The 20,741-nt window shown below is 41.6% G+C and overlaps 1 protein-coding gene across 4 annotated transcripts in view; it reads left to right on the plus strand.

Moving 5' to 3' along the window:
* GRID1 (glutamate ionotropic receptor delta type subunit 1) overlaps nucleotides 1-20,741 on the plus strand; it is a 709,085-nt gene that overhangs the window by 222,220 nt on the left and 466,124 nt on the right. The window lies entirely within an intron of this gene.

The raw sequence follows: 20,741 nt of genomic DNA on the forward strand, positions 1-20,741 counted from the left end.
AAGCAAAGTAGAGAGATAGGGCCCTAATTAAATAAGCTGCAACTCTGTTCCCAGGGATAAAATCCATAATTTTCAGCACCGTTGCTCCTTTTTCAGGCTGTGTGTGCTTAAAATATATTCCTACTGGAAGAAGCGAAATGATATTTTGCTTTGAATATATTATAAAATTCATTAAACTTTTGGCTTTGTGGGGCAGTGAATGTACACATGTAGATCTCATTAGCTCAGCCCATATAATTTACCACTCTCTGATAAGCACTATCTCAATTTGACTATCTTGAAATAATCTTCTGAAAAGGAAGTACAGAGCTAGATAGATATTTGGATTAAGTGAAGGGGAGGATCTGCTTCGTTTTTTTTAGATGTTCACTGCTGGTAAAATGTTTCATCTCCTCTTGTTTTCCTCTGGGTAAATGCATTTTGATGTAACATTCTGCCAGGCTGGATAAAATTTATGATCAAGGCTAGACTACTATCTAGCCACTGGATCATGACTCTATTGTCTCGGTTAGCATAATAACAAGATGCTTAAGCAGATTTTAGGATACAAAAGACATAGTGACTTGCTCAGTGTTCACTCTGTCCTGTCCTCTGTAATCTGTTAGATAACGCTTAGATGAGCCACTAAATTATGTTAACTGTGAACAGTCAATTACTTTCCCACGGGCTTGTGGGTGCCACACAGTTTGTTGTTTTTGAAGCTGCTGCTGAGCTGTAAAAACTTTGCTCAATTTCGTGCTTACTTTTTTAATTGCAGCTAGTGGTGCTGTAATCGTTCTCTTGTTAATAAGGTCTGAGAAAGCAAAATATTTCGGTGCCTTTCTGTGTTTGTGCTTTCACTTGAGATTCCAGGTCAGACCACTGGTCCATCTATTTTGGGATTGTATATCTATACGGACTGGCAGAAGCCTTCATTTCATTTCATGCTGTTTCATTTCCATACCTTTCCTGGCACCTTCTCTATGAAAAGCGTGTGCTCTAACAATGACCTTGAGTTCTTCTCTTTGCTAAGAAGTTTCCATTGCCTACACCAGAGCCATTATTTGGAGACATGATTTTATAATAACTGAATGTCCACTAATATCCATTTTGGGTAGCCATTGACCTCCATGTAATAGTCTGGAAGAGCATAGAGTGAATCTAGCAGAGTCTGTGTGGTGGAGGCACTAATTTAATGAACTACCACTGCCTTGTGTGCTTATACACAGTGTTTCCATGTACTCTGGTTTCTGTCATGGTGTTCTGTTGCGCCAGAAGCTGTTTAGTCCTGCTGGCCACATGACCCAGATAGCTGTCTGCGGACAAACAGCGGCTCCCTCGGCCTGAAAGGGAGATGAGCGCCACAACCCCATAGCCGCCTTTGACTGGACTTTACCGTCCAGGGGTCCTTTACCTTTTTACCTTTACATAGGGACATTGTGATTAGAATGGTTGTTGCATTTCTTTCTTTCTTTTTTACTAACCACGATTGTGCAAATACTGACAGTTATAGTCCAAGGAGAAATCTGGCCATACAATTAGTGTCTCTGTGTGATCCCCAGGAGTTCACAAATCTATCGGTATCCCTACATGATATTGTGGAGGGTTGCCAACTGCCTGAACTGGGTCCAAAGAAAGGATGCCAAAGGAATGTGTTTTGTTCACATTTTCATGACTGTCATTTAATTAGTCATAGTAGGCTAATGAAAACATCTCCCTCAGGTGCTGCAAGGGGTCAGTGTGTCTGGCTGTTAACCAGAAGCTGGTGGTTCGAGCCCACCCAAGGACAGCTGTGGGCTGGATTCCTGCATCTCAGGGGTTGGACTAAATTACCCTTGTGGTCCCTTTCAATTCTACCTAATTTGTACTTCCAGAATGAGGCAAAATACAGCTATTCATCATAGTTCCCACTTCTCCAAATTTTGAAATTCAAATTTTCAACAAAAATCCATACAAAAAAAGTTTATATTCAGGAGTGTGCTAAGAATGCACATATTTGTGAAAATAATATACAAAAATGCAGTATATCAGGGAAAGCTGACTGCAAAAATGCATAAAAAGTGCAAACAAAAATGTGTATATTAGAAGAAATGCACATGGAAATGAGTAGGAATTTTCAAGCCAATCTCCCCCATCTTTTTAAAACACAAACTGATGAGGAAATGGGGTGAGCTGAACTTAATAATGAAATAATTTGGATTGAAAGAATCATCCATCCCTAGTCTAAAGAGCAATTTGAGCTACCTGAGTAAAGGTGGCCTTAGGCAAGCCGCTGATTCACAATCCCTCATTCTGGCACGCAGAACTGAGCTGCTGCAACTGTATCAGGAATAGTGTAAGAGAAGTGCTTTGGGTGTTCAGAAAAGTACTATCTAAAGGCTAATCATTATTGCAATGATGGATACTTTCTGTGATGCAAAGGAAAATACTGAGCTAAAAGAAACACAGCTACAACTCATGTATTAGTAACATGCAATTAACGTTATAAAACTGCAGCCAACCACTGAATAGTTGTCATGAAATTTGGGGTGCCAAGCAGAGGTGACCTTACACTCATTTTACAATGCATTTAAGCTAAAATTGTGACTGGGATCTCAAAGGACCACATTTCATCTTAGGGCAGGGGCCAAAGGGACCATGTTCTGTGTGGAGGGGGACCCTGATACTGTGCTAGATGATTCAGTATCTGAAGAAGTGTGCATGCACACGAAAGCTTATACCAAGAACAAACTTAGTTGGTCTCTAAGGTGCTACTGGACAATTTTTTAAAATATATATATATTTCAGATGATTCAGCTGTTAGAGTAAATTAACAACCTCCCCTTCCTCCTGGTGTGTGTATTTAAGCACTTTGCTATCACCCATAGGGGTCTTCAGCTCCCGGCCTGGGCATTTGTTCAGTGTCTTATCCAGAGGAACTCCTACCTGCCGCAGTCACTTTTATGCTGTGCTGTGCGTACATTCACCAGCACCTGTATAGATATGTAGAAAGCAATTGTATACCAACAATGGGTGGAGTGGGGTAGGCCAATACAGTGGTACCTCGGGTTACATACGCTTCATGTTACATACGCTTCAGGTTACAGACTCCGCTAACCCATGAATAGTGCTTCAGGTTAAGAACAGAAATCGTGCTCTGGCGGCGCAGCAGCAGCAGCAGGAGGCCCCATTAGCTAAAGTGGTGCTTCAGGTTAAGAACAGTTTCAGGTTAAGAATGGACCTCCAGAACGAATTAAGTACTTAACCCGAGGTACCACTGTACTTCAATTTGTTTCCATTCCACTGTTGTTCTTTTCTTCTCCACCCAAAAAAATCCCCAAATTGTATTAGATTGGTTCTTAGTTTGCAAGTTTTAGGAGAGCTCAGTATGGGATCATTGTTCAGTTGTAGGTCTTTTCCATATTATCTGCTTGTTCCTTTTCATTCAGTTTTCCAACAAACAACACCTCCTTATTTATTTACATTTCAGTTTCCTTCCTCTTCTTTCTCCGTGTGGTTGTGCAAACCACTCCCTGCTACAAATGCACCATGTGTGTATTTGTGCTTGTTGCTTTTAGTTTATTTCTGTTCCTCATCACTTCTCTGTTTTAGTTTGCTTGTTCCAAGTTTCATCCTCTTCCACAGGAGCCAACTCCTAGGAATCAAGGTCCCTTCACCCCTCCCCCCCAAAAAATATTTGAGGGAGCCCCCCCCAAAAAAAGCTGATAGGCATTGCTATTCAAATCATGTGATTGATTATGCAGGGTGGGGCTTACATGGGCCTCCTTATATTTTATTCAAGTTGGGATCCCTCTCCTCCTCTCATTTTACGGTAGCTGTGATTTCATCATGTTGAATTCTTGATGTCCAGTATTATTAACATTTTAAATTAAAGCATTTCCCCTCCCCTCTAGGTCTGTTACTTTTCTCCACTAAGATGAGCCTTTTAGTCCCTTCAGTAAGCTGCCAAGTGAGTTGCTCATTGCTAGCCTTTTCTTACTCACTTGTCAAGAGCACCCCTCTTATGTCACCAGTTTTCAGACTTATTACCCACAAAACTCTTGTGTAGGACAACCGTGGTGTCTATCGTTCTCAAAATGTGTAGGCCTCATCATCTGAGAAAGAAAAATCTTTTTAAACATACAATTTCTGGAAATGGATAAGTCTTTGGTTATGAACAATAACTCAAATGTCAGGTTTTCTTAAGTGTTTTATGTGAGTATAATTCAGCAGTGCTTGATGTCCCCCTGCTTTCCTTAAAGTTAATTTGCTCATTTATGATAACTCTACCATTAGTTGTGCAGTGATTAATGTAATTGATTGACAAGGATGCTTATTTGCCTAGACACAATGATAGGACAGAGAACTGTCAAGACAATAACTTTTTCTCCAGTAATTGATCAAGATATTCACTAATCATATGAGAATTGGCATTAAGGAGAAAATTAGTAGATACCTTTGACTATTAGAAAAGACTGATATAGTTGTTTTGGGGGAAAGCAAGACAGTTAATGTTCTGGTTAGGAATGAACTATAATAGGGATCCATAGAGCCTGCCATGCAGAGAATTCTTCTTCAAAGCAGGAACTGATTGTCTTTGGCAACAAGAGAGAGAGATAGAGAGAACAGTTTCCTGCTTCAGTGGCCTTGGCCCTGTGTGATTGAACTGAACACTACAATTTTGTCTGGATCAAAGCACCGGGAAGACATGGAAGGCAGTAGTTGGAAACTACAACAATGAGAGGATCTGTGAACAAGGGCTTTGTAGTAGCCCAAGGCCAACATTTTCACACTACAGCTTGACACTGAAAATGAGGAATCAGCAATGGGCAGCCTTCAGACAGCATCCATTCCCCAGGAGCTGCCAGCTGGCCTCAGAGACAATGCTCCTACGGCTCCCTCAGCTGTACATTAATTGATGGAAGCTGGATGGAGGAGAGTCGTGTGTGTACACGTAACATTTGGGCCAGTTTCATGGCAATTTGGTTGATTTTGCGCACAAGGAGAAATACCGTATTTTTTGCTCTATAAGACTCACTTTTTCCCTCCTAAAAAGTAAGGGGAAATGTGTGTGCGTCTTATGGGGCGAATGCAGGCTGCGCAGCTATCCCAGAAGCCAGAACAGCAAGAGGGATTGCTGCTTTCACTGCGCAGCGATCCCTCTTGTTGTTCTGGCTTCTGAAATTCAGAATATTTTTTTTCTTGTTTTCCTCCTCCAAAAACTAGGTGAGTCTTATGGTCTGGTGCGTCTTATAGAGCGAAAAATACGGTAAATGGGTAAATCTGGCATTTACCTTGTCCAGAGATGGGCTGCTGGAAGTGGCAACTGGGGGAAATTGATCAATGAATCATCAATGGATAACTTCTTAGCAACAACAAATGCTTGAGGAGTAGCTTTCTGAAACTCTCAGTCTCTGACTTGCAAACCCTGCTCCCTAATCCCAAAATATGCCTTCCCAGTAAGTAGGCAAAAAATTCATGGTGCACTTTGAATTTGTTTTATTGCAGCAATCCGGTGTTTTTGAATATTTGCAGAATGCTCTGCTCTGAATATTTGAATATTTGCTCCGAATATTTGAATATTTGCAGAACGCTCTGCTCTTTCCAGAAGAAGAAGAAGAAGAAGAAGAAGAAGAAGAAGAAGAAGAAGAAGAAGAAACCAAAGCATTCTGCAAATATTCAAAGACACGGGATTGCTGCAATATAACAAAATTAAAGCGCACCATGAATTTTTTGCTTACTTACTTTTTACTTTTTTTACTTATTTTTGGCACTTATGTACCAGTTAACCATGTCCTCTGGTTGGTTCACTAATTAAACACAATCAACTAAAGCAGCCAATATAAAAGCAGCTACAGAACAATAATTAGCAAAACCCAGCTTAAAACCATACAAATCAGCAAAAACTTGATGTAAAACAGCACTAACAAAGGGAAATCGTTTTAAGACCAAAAAACATAAAATGCCTGGAAGAACAAGAAAGTCTTCGCCTAAAGATCCTAACCCAGTTAACCCGTCTGAGGGCAGCATACCAGAACTGGGGTGCCATCACTTCACCCAAGTAACTACCTTCCTCCGCACTTCATTGGATATGCATAGCTGTCAACTTTCAGATTTGAAAATAAGGGATCAGCAGCCTCAAAATTAAGGGATCAGCAGCCTCACCTGTCCTGGGGACAGTCTACGAGATATCTACAATCTGGGATAGCAGCGGGAAGCAGCAGGAAACGGCGCTGGAATAAGGGAATTTCCCACAAAAAAATGGGAAGGTTGACAGCTATGATTGGATGCAGAAACCTGGAGAAGGCCCAGTGCAGAGTAAACAGTACAATCCTTAAAATTTCATAGATCAGGAGAGTATAAACTTCAGTTGCCTGCATTTTAAATATGATTTAGGCCCCGTGTCAGTGCCCCATACTCAGGCAGCTTCTTGATCTCACACAAAACAGCAATGTCCACTAGAACTGTTGTTTGCCTTGCCAAGATTAGCCTGCTATAGCTTCAATTGGCAGATGCCGCCCAGATGTGCTTACCTGTTGGCTGTCCTTTTTGATCCATTGCTTGCCTCTGGTCTGTGCGGGCCAGCCGCTGTCTTACATGTTTCAAAATGCAAGGCATTTCTTTTGAGAAATAGAAAATGGTGGCCGCCAAGCAGTTTACATCTAAGAGTACAGTGGTACCTCGGGTTACATACACTTCAGGTTACATACGCTTCAGGTTACGGACTCCGCTAACCCAGAAATAGTGCTTCAGGTTAAGAACTTTGCTTCAGGATGAGAACAGAAATCGTGCTCCGGCGGCGCAGCGGCAGCAAGAGGCCCCATTAGCTAAAGTGGTGCTTCAGGTTAAGAACAGTTTCAGGTTAAGTATGGACCTCCAGAACAAATAAAGTACTTAACCCGAGGTACCACTGTACTGCACGCCAAGTTCTGCATCTAAAGCATGTTGGGAAGGCGACAGTGAGTGGCAGCATAGAGGCCCGTGCAGCAAGAGGCATTGTTTGTGGGAGGGGGGCATTGATGGCAATATGCCTTGGGCCCACTCAAGTCTGGCATTGGCTCTGATATAACTGTTTTCAACAGCCTCCGTCTTGCCAATTCTGAACCAATTCTGGTGCAAAACATCAAAGGTAAACCTTGAGACTTGGCATCCCTGCTCTTGCTTACTACCAGCTAATTTATTAGCTTTGCCAAACCCTTTAAGCTAGAGGCATGAATAAAAGCTTTATCCTTTTAATCTTGAGTTTGGGCACGGGATTCCTCTTTTTAGACAGGGCTGGGGGGGGGGGGAATACTGCAAATTCCTAGGCATAAAAAATCATTTCCAAGTGCTTGGGTGACCAAGCACCTGGGCACTTGCCAGCCTTGCTTTTAGTATATTAATGAAACAGGGACTTTGGCTTATGCTGGTATAGCTATTTTTCTCCTTATATGTTTTTTTTTAATACATCTCATGCCAGAATGCTCATCTACTTTCATTATCAAAGCCATTCTGATAAAAATTCAGTTGGTCAGGTTGTGAAGAATATGACTGAAGGAAGTAAGCCTGGTTTTATGAATGAACAGAAAGCAATATCTAAATAGTCTGGTGTTGGGGAAATCTGCATTATCCTGTTGCTGCAGCAGTTTGCTGACCATTGGTGTTATGTACTGAAGTTCTCACCCTGGGCCAGCAGGGGGATACTGTAGATAGTTATGCAAATAAGGGATCGAAAGTGACGTTCAGTGATTGGATAGTTTTAGAAAATTGTTACAGTTACGTTGTACTGGAGCTCTATATAAGCAGGCTGACTGAACCCTTCAGTTCAGTTCTGTTCTGGCCTGTGAATAAACAAGAGCTGTTTGAAGAATCGCTGTGTCGTCTGATATGTTCACCCACAACTTAACAATTGGCTTTTTGATCTTGCTCTACATCCCAGTGGTCTGTTTCAGATGTAGTAACAAATCATGGTTTGCTGTTACCTGCACAAGCCTCAGGTTTGCATGTTCTCTCTCCCCTTCACACACATGGTCAATTTGAAAGTTCAATTCCTGATTGGAAACAAATGACCACTTGTTGCAATTTGACAAATGGTGGTTTGTTCAAACCACTAAACATGAAACCAGTGTTTCATTTTTTCCTTGCACTGATGTCCAAGACTGCAACTTCAATTTAGAGATAAACTAAGTAAAGCTCTGCTTAATTAATTGGTGGTGGTGTGAATGAAGGCCATACAACTAATTATTTGCTATTTTGGTTCTGGTGTGTTAATGTACAGTGGTACCTCAGGTCACAGACGCTTCAGGTTACAGACTCCGCTAACCCAGAAATATTACCTCGAGTTAAGAACTTTGCTTCAGGATGTGAACAGAAATCGTGCTCCGGCAGCGCGGCGGCAGCAGGAGGCCCCATTAGCTAAAGTGGTGCTTCAGGTTAAGAACAGTTTCAGGTTAAGAACGGACCTCCGGAATGAATTAAGTACTTAACCTGAGGTACTACTGTATTAGGAGGACATAGGTGTCTGTTTCTTTTGAATAATGCTTTTATTTTTTCAAACTGTAAGCTATTTCAGCCATTCTCAAGTATTTCAACAAGGTCCAGCATTGATGCTTCCGGGCAAATGAATTTCAATATAATTTATAAATTATGGAAATATATTATAATGTAAGAAATTGAATGATTAAAAGGCAGGTGGCATAGAAACGTAAAGACTTGAATTGGTTGCCACCCCAAAAGTCTACCATTTGTTGCACCAAAACATACCCGTGTATTTCCCCATAATAAATGCAAGCAGTGGCTGGGGGCCAGGAAAAATCATTAGCGAGTTAACGGTGCAAGTCTGCAGAATTAGAAATGGATTAAAACACCTAATAAAACAAAGGTGAACAATATGAGGTAAAACCCATGAAATTTACCCAAGGCGGAAATGCCAGAAAAATGTGGACATAATTCAAATACTGGGAAATGTAGAGAAAGGAGATGTGTGGTAAGCTATGTCAGGCATGGTTAACAAGCCCCCATGGCTCAGAAGTGGCCTGCAATGAGGTTTTGGGTTGCTCATGATGACCACACAATTGTGTGTTGTTGTTTTTACTTTACTTATAACATTGACAGACTCCCTATTTTCCCCCATTTCCCCCCACAGTTAATTACCTTCCTTGGGGCTCCCCAAGCTCCCTTGGGTAATCGACACTCATTTAATTCAATATGGACTTCCAAAGAAACCTTCAAATTGTCTAATTGATTCTTTCCTATTACTGCTTGCAGGTAGCTATTAATAGTTCCACTCATTAGCAGATTATTCACTTCATTTCTATTAACTGCTGGCTGCATTGTTGCTCCTGCTGCGATGCTTTCAGCAGCCAGAGACTAACTATCATTCCCAAGTCCTGCTTAAGGTATCAAAGTGAGAGAAACAAGGCAAAAAGAAGTTAATACGAGTGGCTAAGAGCAATGATAGGGTTGCCATATATCCAGAACTTCCCGGATATATCTGGAATACTGTAGTTGGAAGCACTGTCTTGGTGGAAATCGAGGGATGGGGAGTCTGGGAAAATCTGGGTGCATGGCAAGGCATGTCAGCAGTGTCATTTTTGGTGATTTTCCTTTTTAAAAAAGCTAAGCAACTTTGCCCCAAAATAGCTCAAGGAATTTGGGGTGGGAGTAGAGGATGTTGAAGGACTAACTCTGAAAACAATCAGTTTAAATTCAGTTGAAAAGTAAAAGCAAATAGAAATAGAATGAGTTTGGGGGAGGATTAAGGAAGGAAGTTTGGCTTTGAACTGGGGAAAAGAGCTGTTTGATAGTGGAACGGACTCCTTCCGGAGGTTGTGGACTCTCCTTCCTTGGAGGTTTTTAAGCAGAGCTTGGATGGCCATCTGTTAGGAATGCTTTAGCTGAGATTCTTGCATTGCATATGGTTGAACTGGATTACTTCCAAATCTACAATTCTACTTTGCCATGTGGCCCTTGAAGAGTTGGCAATGGGTCCATGCCCCAGTGCAAAAAAGGTTAGCCATCCCTGCTATAACTAGACATTTTCTCCAGTGAAGGCTACACTCATCTTCCCTTTGTATTTTTCTTGCTTGAATAGCTGTTGATGCCCCTTGGCCCCTTGGCCTATGCACAGGGCCAGAGTGTCCTTTCTCTTTGCTTCTGCATTCCCTGAGAAATTAGCACTTTGCACCTGATTGTTTTCTCAGACAGGAAGTGGGGAAGCTGCTCCTTCTCTGCCTGTTGGATAGGTCCAGCCTGCCTGATATTATCTTGGGTGGCAGGAGATATCAACTTCCAGTAGCCATATGTCCCCTGGCTGATGCCAGAAACCCAAGTAGACAATACTGCGCTAAATGACCCAATAGTCTGATATGGTATCTGGCAGCTTCCTACATTCCTATGAAGTGTGTTTTTCAACTTGGAGAACACACATTTACATTACTACCGTGCGTGTTTCTTCTTGCTTTGTCTACTCAAATATTTATGCTAAATCTGGACACTCAAGATGCTACTAAAAATATGTTACTGTGATTATTAATAATGATAATAAAGTTTCAATGCAACCCAAGATACACAACATAGTACTTCTGGGAATTTGTTGTTGATACGAGATTCTGTAAAACCAATACCAATGCTTTAGCTTGCTGTTTGGCTCTCTTGTCCAGCACATATGTGGAACCTTAAATTATGCTTTCCAGGGCAACAGTGTTTAATAGATTTATATTGTCATGTTAATTTCTGTATCTGGAAAAGGGAAAAACACAGTTAAATGCGCATTTAAATGTTTATTTACCCAAAAAGCACAGTTCTTTCACATACCAGTGTGAAAAACATTCAGGAAAAACCTGCAGTGGTGAATATTGCTAAAAAGAGCTTTGGATGTGTGCTGTTGAGAAGTTGACCTCAAGTTGACACTGGCTCTTGCATATAGCTCTATTATGCTGTGTTATAAAAAGCAGGACAACAACCAGATGGAGGCTTAGGAGTCACAATTGCTTCAGGAAACAGACTGTTCAATGGCAGAGAATTTCCCCTCTTTCCTCTCAACCACATGGCATGCTCAAAAGAAGGGAGTATGGATGGCAAAAGTGTCCTTGATGACCTGATTGAAGGCATCAGTGTTTCTGTATTCATAGGCCTGGAGAAGACAATCCAGCCAGAAAGCGATGGGATCTCTGTGTGTGGCAGCACAAAGTGTGTGAGAAAGAGGGATTGTCCACAGTGGGTAGTGGATTTTGACTGGCTAGCTGCAAATCCCTCCAGGATGGTCACTTGATGACTTTGGGCTGATTGCTATCTCTTAACCTCACCTACCTCAAAGACAGAATCAGAAGGCTTGATTTCCCTTATGAATCCTCTTGCAGTGCCTTCCCAGATCAGAAAGGAGCAGAGCAGGGACAAGATGTCTATTGCTGCTGTACCCTTCTAGCCTCGGCTGAGATCTGGCAACAGAACTAATTGGCAAGGCCCCTTTAGGTGATGCAGGCTGAGGCATTGATCACCACTCCTCTATCACTTCTCAAAATTACCCTCTAGGAGAACTAGTCACTGACCATGAGCTTGGGACTTTCTTTGTCAATTGTATTACTCTCTGGGGCTGAGGATGTTTACAATTGGGAGTTACAGATAGGTTTGTTTTTACAATTGGGAGGTATAACTAGTGGGCCAGTGAAATTGTAATGGTCAAAAGCAGCCCCATTTTCCATGCTAAGAAACCCTGCACATACATCAGTGTCCTTTCCTATGTTTGCCAGCCGGCAACTTCCTCAGTCTATTCATTGCAGAATAAATAAGACCACCCCATTCAAATTAAGGAGACGGGGCAGCAAATTAAGAACAGCTCTTTATTACGCCCCACAGTGGGACATTAAAAGCACATGCTTCCTTCAGTGGCCTTATGGTCTGGTTAAGTGAGGGCTTCCTGATGCTATGTGGCTGTGTGTCCAGCATAATAATGACAGCCTGGGCCTTCTTCTCTAGTTAGTCAAGTTTCACAGCCCTGCTGTGTCCTTAACACAGCTTGTCATGACAGCTGTTGTATTAATATAGTAATAATGTCACCAAGGTGGACATTGGTTCAGGCCGATTTCACAAAGCCAGAACAGAACTGGGCAATTTGGGAGTTCACACAGGGGAACACTATCTTGAAGACGGTCTTTCTGTTTAAAAATGGCTGAATGCTTATAACAAGTTCACTCTGTGCTGGGGGTTGCATAGATAGGACAAAATGTGATGACTCCATCCAGAAAAGCACAGCTAAACCCCACTATATTCATAAAAGGGCAATTATGGACATCCGTACCCTGAGTCTGGAGGCTGGACAGGTGTTTAGCTTTTTCCTTCCAAAAGCTCTCCATTTGGACAGATTCATATTTGTTCCTATGGTGAGATTATGTTTGAAACCTAGATTAGAACCCTTTTCCCTGACACCCCACTTTCAGTGGGAAAGGATTTGTATTTTTGTGTGGAAGAACATTCAGTATGTGTTACAGTCCAGACAGGGGTTTTACCACCTGGCTGAGGACATATTGGGACACAGATTTGGGAAGAAGCCATTTGATGACAAGCTCAAACTTCTCAAAGGAGGAGTTCATTATCAGACATACAGGTGAAACTCAGAAAATTAGAATATCGTGGAAAAGTTCATTTATTTCAGTAATTCAACTTAAAAGGTGAAACTAATATATGAGATAGACTCATGACATGCAAAGTGAGGTATGTCAAGCCTTTATTTGTTACAGTTGTGATGATCATGGCGTACAGCTGATGAAAACGCCAAATTAACAATCTCAGAAAATTAGAATATTAAATGAAATCAACAAAACAAGGATTGCAAATAGACCAGTATTGGACCTCTGAGAAGCAGAAGCATGCATATGTACTCAGTGCTTGGTTTGGGCCCCTTTTGCATCAATTACTGCCTCAATGTGGCGTGGCATGGATGCTATCAGCCTGTGACACTGCTGAGGTGTTATGGAAGACCAGGATGCTTCAATAGCAGCCTTCAGCTCTTCTGCATTGCTCGGTCTCATGTCTCTCATCTGTCTCTTGGCAATGCCCCATAGATTCTCTAGTTTTCCTGAAAGCATGTATGCTTTCTTGAAAGAGTCTCCAGAACTGCTTTTCCTTCCTTTTTCATTTTGAAGAGAAGTGTACGGTAACTTCTGCTTAAAGAGCAAATAGCAAAAAGCCCCCATTTTAAGCTCTTTTCTGAATTCCTAGCACTTCTGACAGGCCATCAAGTGAGATGCAATGCCACTTCCTTGGGTGGCCTTGAAGACCCACTTTTGGTACTATGAACTTAAAATCCCTTTGAGGGTTTTGACACATGGCCTACTGTCCTTAAATAGATACAGCCCATCTTGGGTGCTTTCTATCACTTCCATCAGCTGCAGATCCACTTAAGAACTCCCTGTTCCCACTGTTTCAGTGCAGATAGACAGTCTGTGCTGTCTAGCTATTTATCTGCAAACTGAGCACAGAAGAGCAGGCAAGCACTTGGGCCATTCCAGTTGTTAAACTACAATGTTACCTCAGGTTAAAAACTCAGGTTAATTCATTCTGGAGGTCCATTCTTAACCTGAAACTGATCTTAACCTGAGGTACCACTTTAGCTAATGGGGCCTCCTGCTGCTGCGGCGGCGTGATTTCTGTTCTCATCCTAAAGCAAAGTTCTTAACCCAAGATACTATTTCTAGGTTAGCGGAGTCTGTAACCTGAAGCATCTGTAACCTGAAGTGTCTGTAACCCGAGGTACCACTGTACCATCATCTTGTCTGACTTGCACAAAGCTTTCACCTTAACTGGCCTGCGGTGGTTACCCTGTTTCAATCTTTCTGAGCATTTGTTCTGATTTGTTTACGGGGCAGTTTACCTTTGTGTGTAAACTCTTCCTTTACTCTCTGTAACAAAGATTCCTAATGGTAACTACCTTCCTTACTGATAATTAAATGGTAGGAGAGTGGAATAGGGATTGCTGAACTGCCCTTATATACCAGACAGAAACTGATAAACAGCCACTGACAGGTTGGATCCTATCTGAATTCATCATATCAAATGGCAACAGTAAAAATGTTGAAACAGCGAGAGGAAAAGGCTAAATATTTTAGTAGTGTTTGATCTGCAGAAGGGTTTTTAAATTTATATATATTTATTGCAAACCTCATATATGTTTTCTGGCAAAACTGGAATTCATAGTAGAAATGATTTTTGTCCAGAGGCAGTTTGAGAGCTTGCTGTGTTTCGTTTGAGGATCTTATTACAAGAGTCAGGGAGACAAGTATTTATTTAGAAGGGCAGGAACAAAAAGGTGAGAAGGAAACTTAAGGAAAACTGAATGGTGAGAGGCAGAGGAGAGCTGCAGCAAAGTAGGGTGGTATCCCCCCCCTCAAAAAAAGAACTGTAGTCAAATATCATTTAAAAAAAAAACCCAGCAACAACCCTTCAATATGAATGTTTGCACTTTGCACATTAATGCTGAGCAAAACCATGGCTAAGCATAAATGTGCTGGCTCCTGTGTAGAAGATGGCACCCCTTTTGCTTCTCCCTGATCCTTTTAGCTCAGCATGGCATGGCAGCTAAGACAACAGCTATAATCCATTCCTCCTTAATTCCAATCTATAGCCAAGGTTTGCTTTTGGTTACAGATCATGTTTAAGGAGACAGCTCAACCACGGTCCCAGGTCCACACAACATGCCAAGCCAAATCTTAGCTCAGCTGCTACACTGAACTGAGCTAAAAAGGATCTGCACAGTCCTGGGAAGCCATAGTACGGCTTACTGCAACATGCGAGCCAGGTCGCTGTTTCCATTTTCAGGAAAACTTGCTCAGTAAATTAATCAACATCATCACTTCAAAAGAAGATAAAAATGGTTAAAACAAATTAAAGCAGCAGAGCGATAAAAAACAGACTAAATACCAGCAGAGGTTAAAACCACATTTTAAAGGATTAATAGGCCTGGGTAGATAAAATGTTTTTCGTTGGGCACTGAAATGAAATTAGAGTAGGGATTAGGCAAGACTCCTTGTGTTTCCCAGATGGGGTGTGATAACTGAAAAAAAGCCCTTTCTCTGGTCATCAGGCACTTCATCAAATCTCTGAAAGTGTCAGAGCCCTGAGGTGGGCTCCAGAGGATGATTTTAACATGCAGGCAGGTTAGTGTGGGATAAGGTGGTCTTCAGTCCTAAACCATGAATGTCTTTAAAGCTTAAATCCATCACTTTGAATTGTGCTCAGAAATAGACCAACATGAAGTGTAGTGGTAAGATTCCTTCCACGTGGCTGGTCTAGGTGGCAGCAGCTGTAGTTTGGAGTACTTAGGTTTCCGATAAATCTTCAAAGATAGCTCTGCGAGCAATGCATTGCTGTAGTCTAACCTGGATGTTAGTGGAGTCCTGTAGCAGAGTTCTTCCTGGCATGTACCATTTCAGGCTGCAAGGAAGAGGGGGTTGTATTTTTTAAAATGTCCCCTCTATGTGATTTAAACGTCCCCCTGGTGTGCTAGCTAGTTCTCTGCATGGAGCAGGTATTAATTTTGAGGAAGAACATTGGGAATGCAGCCCTCTGTCTATTGTCTAATTTGGTCTGGGTCAGAATGAAATGTCTCCAACATGTTTTTGCTAAATGTGTAGACCAGCTCTTCTCAGGTTGTTGTGGTTCCATGCTAGACACCAAATTTAATGCTTGTGTGGCATGGTTATAAATCACACGTATGCACTGCTTTGAGTGCTCAAGAAAGAATCCCCAAAGCTGCTTTCTGGATTCCTTCCTGGTGTTCTGAAAATTGTTACTGGAGAAGCCCATTTAAATGAAATCTCTGCACTGAAGATGGGGATAAAGGTTTTCAGCAGGAGCGGATGCCAAGGGAGAGGCAAATTCTGGCGTTTTTGCTGCAGCTTCTCTTCTTGCTGCTCCTGCTGGGCAAAGAGAACAATTGCTTCTACATCTGGAGCTTCCAGATAGGTCTGGCCAGCTGGCGTGGAAATGCCTCTTCATGGGCTGAATGACCCTGTCCCCAAGAGACTGAATGTGCAGGCTGCATCTGCTGACCTGGCGAACAAGGGGCATACTGTGACTCTCTTCCCAAGCTTGCAACACGCTTGGCGTAGGGAACTGGGAAGACTCTGACAGCCCTGCTGTGCCAAGAGGATTAGCGCAAAGCCCCTTCCTTTAAAGTCAGATAAACTGAGTGCCTTTGCAAAGTGGGGAAACAGAGATATTATTAGGCCATGTCTCATACCTCCACTGTCCAAATAATATATAAGCATTTGGGAGAGGGCTGTAGCTCAGCGGTAAAGCATCTTCTATGCATACAGAAGGCTGCAAGTCCAATCCCCAACATCTCCAGACAGGAACGAGAATGGCCCCTGTCTGAAATCCTGGAGAGTTGAGGCCAGTCAGTATTGATGATGCTGAACTAGTTGTACCAGTGCTCTGACTCAGGCTAAGGCAGTTTCATAGCTGCCTAGATTCATTCCTCCTTCTTTATTTAGTTAAGTGTATTTTTGTGTGTGGACCATCACATCTGCCAATCAAAATGGAGGATGGATGAAATTTCTCTTGTTGTTGCAGGAAATAAATTGCAGGAATGGGAATGTATTGCCAAATATCCTCCCAACATTCAGCGACACAATTTAGGTCCCTACTCTGGCGCCCTAATAGCTTTTACGGCCTATTCGTGGCTCTGCTAAGCATGCCTTGTGAGTAATCACTGCTGTTGGGTCTGTTAAGGCGGGGGGGGGGACTATTGATGTGCAGAGCTAGTTAAGCCCACCACACCTCCCCATTGGGCCCACCAGGCCATTTTGGCCTGGCTATACCCACCTGCCAATCACCTGACATCAGACATGACGTCAGGCATAGGGAGGCAAAAATAAGTTTGGGCTTGACAGAAAGGCAAGTTGAGAGGGACAGGGAGGAACTGAGTCGGATCAATTTCAGTTTGGTTGCGACTCCAGAGAGGAATCTGTGCATGGATATAAATGGCCACAGGGCAATGGATCCACCAAATATGGTGTCCAAACTTACTTTGGGGGGGGGGTTTCCGGGGTGGGGGCACTGTTAGTCAAAATATGATCATGACTGATTTATTGGCCAAATGAATAATCTTTGGTTTAATTTGCTTTTGACATCCTTTGTTACACAAACTTTCTCTTGAAGATTGAGAGAAACTGTTGTACAATTTCAAAACATTTCAATGCATGTTCAGCCCCCATATTTGTTTTATGGAGAGGAGGAGAGATGCAAAACATGCTCTGATTTAAAGCAAGGCCTCTCAAGCATTGTGCTTTAATTATTGGCTTCTTTATCTTTATAGCCCATCCCCTTTATGTGTTAGTAAGAAAAGCACAACTCAGAAAAACAAAAGTTTTTATCTAATGCGAACAATCCCTCTATCTTTTTCTGGCTGAAACTTAGAACCCAAATGGCCTGCTGCCCAAGTGGAGTGCAGGTTTGACTTTCGGCAATTGCAAGTTGTTTTACAAAGGAGAAGTCATTGCACTTGTCTTCATTTCCTTGCTGACTGAACCTAGCGCACATAATGGGGAATGCAACTCAAACTAGAGCTTTGATTATTCCATCATAAAATGTATCCATATGCACGCACCTCTTTAGATTCCTTGTCTCTAGCCTTAGGCTTGGTTTGACTATTGCTTTCCCCCCCTGGTTGTTACAACATTAATGCTTACTTGGTTAATGATATTTGAAATTGTCACAATATAACCTCAGAAATCATTAGGAAATGAAATGAATCTTGGGTTCCTAGGTATTAGTAATGGCTTCTTTAATTTTGGCTAACAAGTTGGTTGACAAACAGAGGTTTTTAGGTATTCATGACTGGTCCTTAGTTCCATTACAGTGATACTTCATTTTATTCATTGCTGCCTGCATTAGTATTCAAAGGAGGAAAGCAACTTGGGTGGAAACTGCCTAAATATTTATGCGCTACTGCTAGGGTCAGCGTTACAAGGCCAGCAAATGATTTTATTTTTTAAAAATTACATCATGAAACAAACCAGCTTATCAATTGTGCTTTGAAAAAATTCTAGTGCTGTGTAGACAGAGACATTGGTGGAGAGAGGAAGTTACTTTTTATGTATTTAGGGCAGTTTTTTGTTTTTTTAAAATCCACATCTCCACATAATCATGGCTGCAATTGTTGTTTGTTCTAAGTAGAATGTTGAATATGAATACACATTGTGATGGACAAAGATGTTTCCAAGTTAGATATCTAATGGCGACAACAGTACTTCTACAATAAAGCTTTTGTCATTCAAGATATCAAAGCACTCTCCAAACTTTGATCACATCCCATTGCTAAGAAGTAAGTCTATATTTGGAGCTTCTGTGATGTGTATAGCATATCTTTCTGCTGAAAAATGCAGTCTAGGATGAAAGTGTAAATAGACTTTACAAGCAGCAGTGGATTAAACTATTTAAAGACACTCATTAAAAGGCATAATATGTTGAAAAATGGATGCTAAGAGTGACATCCAACTAAGACTAAGTGGAATAAAGAATTTAAGTTGCCTTTGAGTATGATTAATATTGGAAATCCACAGGAGAAAATAAAATATTTGAACCCCCCCCCCAAGTTGATGGGCATTGCCATTTAAATGGTGTGTGTGTCCTCTGTTCTGAGGTAAATAACAGCCAAGGCGGTGATAGATTTCACCATTTCTCATTTTCAGACATTTCCCGTCATCAAAATGTCTCAAATGATTAGCGCTTCATATTATAGCTTTCTAGGTGATGTGGAAGAATATTTTACTGGTACACTTTGGGACAAACAACACATTACGTTGTTTTGTGTTGGCTTATACTGGTCAATGTTAGTCTGAAGAAAAATCAGCTGTGGGGCCCCAATATGGAATGTGTTCCCAAACCAGATTAGAGAGCCAGCATGGTGTAGTGGTTAAGAACGGTAGACTCGTAATCTGGTGAACCGGGTTCGCTTCCCATCTCCTCCACATGCAGCTGCTGGGTGACCTTGGGCTAGTCACACTTCTTTGAAGTCTCTCAGCCCCACTCACAGAGTGTTTGTTGTGGGGGAGGAAGAGAAAGGAGATTGTTAGCTGCTTTGAGACTCCTTAGGGTAGTGATAAAGCGGGATATCAAATCCAAATTCTTCTAGGGCCCAGTGTCACTTTTTTCTGGAAAAAAACTCTATTTGGCTGTAGGCCCCTGGAGGTGCAAATGTAACACAAAAGTGGTCCTTTCAAGTACTTTTTAAGTGTGAATGATGTAAGATATAATTTAACCTAAGGCTACCAGACGTCCCCGTTTCCTGGGGACAGTCCCTGGATTTACAAATCAGTCCCCATACAAAATTCATTGAAGTTGAAAAGTGTCCCCCGATTCATTGAAAATAATCTGGTTACCTTAATTTCACCCCACATCACCTCCAGTTTGAGGGAGAGACATATACACATTCTGTTTTCAGAGTTTCTGGGTGTTTTTCTCTAAGTGATTGCAATTTCTTGATTACTAAATTTCAGCTTTGTAGGAGGCACATAAAGTACCTAGGCATTTTGATATCCCGACTGATTGAGTCAGTGAGTCCTAAGTGTCTTTGTGTACATGCAGCAGCACCTAAGCACACATTCCAGCATCAAGTTATTAAATAATAGTAATAAAATATGATTCAATTCTTATGGCTCATTGATAGCGATCCCATCTAATGTATTCTGTATGATTAGTGTGGAGACTCCCAAGATCTCCACACACCTTCAGGGAACTTTGGTTGTGTAGCTTTCACAGAGAAGCTGAACTTGTATATTACAAAGAGCCTTTCTTCTGCTTTTGATTTAAACTGCATAGGGCTATCCCTGGATGACAAAGAAATAGTGTGCAGCTACCAGTTGCCTAGCTGAGATGCTCCTTCAGTAACCCTGCGAAAATTAGAGAAGGTTCCCAATGAGTTCAGAATTTTCGATTAAGACATGCGCCACCAGGGGCAGTTAATATTAAATGCTCATGATTTTTTTATTAAAGTGTGAACTTTAGTACGATTCCTTCAACTTTGGGACTTTTCGCTATCACATAATAATAAATTCATCTGTTATTCCCGTGCTAAACAGCGGATCAGATCCAATACTTTATTGGAATCATGATTTATTCACATCAGTAGGTTTATTTGTCAGGAGACGTAAATTTCTCAGACCCATTTCCCTCTCCCCTTCATATGTCTTTGTTTAAGCAAGTCACCTACTCTATCCCACTGAATACCAGTTGCCAAGGAGCATGAGCAGAATGATGCTGCCATACTCACGTCCTGGTCGTTAGCTTCTCACAGGTGTCTGGTCAGCCACTGTGGGGGCAAAATGCTGGACTAAGTGCTATTTTTCTAGAAAAAGGGGTGCCATAACTCACATCATCATCTTAGGATGGCAATGGCGCCCACCTGAGATTTGTCAGAACTGAGTTCCGGTGAGTTCCGGTGAGTTCCTGCTGAAGAAAAGCTCTGCTTTTACCCATCCTTCAGCCATTTGCACATGCCGTTCTGTGGTGTGTATTAAATTTTTCAGATAAAAGAATAAATTGAGGTAATTTTAACACTACTCCCATTTTAATAGCTTCCTCAAGGCTCAGGAGACGTCAAAATGTGATGTTCAAAGACTTGCGATGCTTCAGGGTTCTGAGCACCCGGGATAGTAGTGAGCCTAAATGAGCTTGATAAAAATTTATACTTACAAAAATAAACTAAAAGCAAAGGATAAACACTTCAAGCTGTTTCAGATTTACTTTAATAAGTCAAATGCAGTTTGCTTGCTGAAAGCCTATCCTGAAACAAGTCTTGACTTACA

This window comes from Podarcis raffonei, chromosome 5, assembly GCF_027172205.1.
Source record: "Podarcis raffonei isolate rPodRaf1 chromosome 5, rPodRaf1.pri, whole genome shotgun sequence".
NCBI classification, from domain to species: domain Eukaryota; kingdom Metazoa; phylum Chordata; class Lepidosauria; order Squamata; family Lacertidae; genus Podarcis; species Podarcis raffonei.